At 37.3% G+C, this 1,787-nt stretch overlaps 1 non-coding gene across 1 annotated transcript; it reads right to left on the bottom strand.

The window, feature by feature from the left end:
• Positions 1–1,092: 1,092 nt before the first annotated feature.
• On the bottom strand, positions 1,093–1,164 carry TRNAC-ACA (transfer RNA cysteine (anticodon ACA)). Its single transcript has one exon. It is a non-coding gene; the product is annotated as a tRNA-Cys (tRNA).
• Between the last annotated feature and the right edge of the window lie 623 nt (positions 1,165–1,787).

Genomic DNA, 1,787 nt, shown 5'->3' with positions numbered 1-1,787 from the left:
CTTTGTTTACAGAGTCTAAGGAAGGAAAATTTTGAGAGATGTCTGAGACGTCAAGTCCGTTACCTCCCCTTCCCCTGTCCCGTATTTCTTTGCCTTCAGCCTACCTCTCAGGGGCTTCATATATTGTTTTCTTCTTTGCACCGAAGTGTGGAACAGGCAGCTTTTGCAGTTCTTCAGGTTGCATGGTGCTCTGGCCTGCCATGATCTTGGATTAGTGGCCACAGGCAGAAAGAGGGTCTCTTAATAAAGCTGTCATCTCTGTCTTACTGTTCCCTTCTGATTTCAAATCCAGCTTCCTTGAACTAATGCTCATCTCTTTAGCTCCACAGTCATCAGAGACAAAACTCCCAAAACAACAGCTTTGGAGGGAGCATTATTTAATCCTCAAGACGCCAAAAGGACACATGAAATCTGCAACTTTGCTATGTAACAAAGATTGCTATTATAAAACTTAAATGCAAGTGTGAAAGAAAATTTGCATTAGAATAAATAATATGAACAATTTTATAGGACAATATGGCTTTTCAAATAAGATTATTATATGGAAGTAAAGTTGGGAAGTGAAATTAAACAAGGCCCATTGCCTGATTTTGACATAGGCAATTCCATATTTTATTGTCTGCTGTTTGTAATACCCTAAACCTGGTAGCAAATCTCTATGAAAAAGCTTGCCATTGAAAAAACTCAATTTAACTTAGGAAAAAACAAACAGAAGGAAAAATTGAAGAGGTTTGTTGACAAAATATTGTTGAAACTTTAGAAGGTAGAGATTTCAGGGCAGGCACATCTTACTAAAGTGGGAATTGGAACTAGAGATCCAGCCACTCTCTAGCTGCTGTCTTTTTTCCCCTCATCTATGTTTCTCTCTACTTGATTTCTTTGCATCTCTGTCTGTAACATATACATATCCTACAAATATATGTAACATATATACTTTACTATCTATATCTAGTGAAAAGTGAAAGTAAAATCGCTTAGTCCTGTCCCAACTCTTTGCGACCCCATGGACTGCAGCATACCAGGCTCCTCTGTCCATGGGATTTTCCAGGCAAGAGTACTGGAGTGGGTTGCCATTTCCTTCTCCAGAGGATCTTCCCAACCCAGGGATCGAACCTGAGTCTCCTGCATTGTAGGCAGACGCTTTACCATCTCAGCCACCAGGGAAGTCCCAATCTATTTCTAGAAGGAATGTTTTTTTTTTTTTTTCCATTTGGTGGGAACATTGGTCCCAGCAACTCTTAAGTTTTTATCATTTTAGTTTCATGACTGAAGAAGCAGGAGTTTCTTTTACTTCCTTCCAACTTTAGTGAATATAATTCCAAGGGCAGATTCTAGCTGACAGAGTTTAAATTATATATCTCTGAATATATGTCCAGTTACTATAGTCAGAAGGATAGAATACTGTGGTTTGCTTCGGACTTGGCCTTTGATCAGGATGGGAGATACGAATTGGACTAAGATCTTCGCTGCTGTCTTCTATGCTTTACATGGGAAAAGTATTTTGGATGGAAAACTATTTTTATGTCAAATATTTGTCTCTCCAGTTTTTATCGATACTGTATTGGTGTTTAGAATTTCAGAGATCTGAGAGAATTCACTGACTTTTAAATTGATTTTATTTTTCCCACATAGAGGGAATATTTTTCTTTATAATTTAAAGAATTGCTAGGGCATGGTTATGTAAGTTAAGAAATAATTTTAAGATAACTTATTCACCTGACATGTAGTCAGTCCTTTCAACTGATACACAATACATTTTCAAGTTTTTATAGGATTTTTTCTTTTAG

The sequence above is a fragment of the Moschus berezovskii genome, chromosome 14 (assembly GCF_049115385.1).
Source record: "Moschus berezovskii isolate FMDL1 chromosome 14, NW_MosBer_1.0, whole genome shotgun sequence".
Taxonomy (NCBI): domain Eukaryota; kingdom Metazoa; phylum Chordata; class Mammalia; order Artiodactyla; family Moschidae; genus Moschus; species Moschus berezovskii.
The sequence above is the reverse complement of the archived record's forward strand: the minus strand, read 5'-3'. Positions and strand labels throughout refer to the sequence as shown.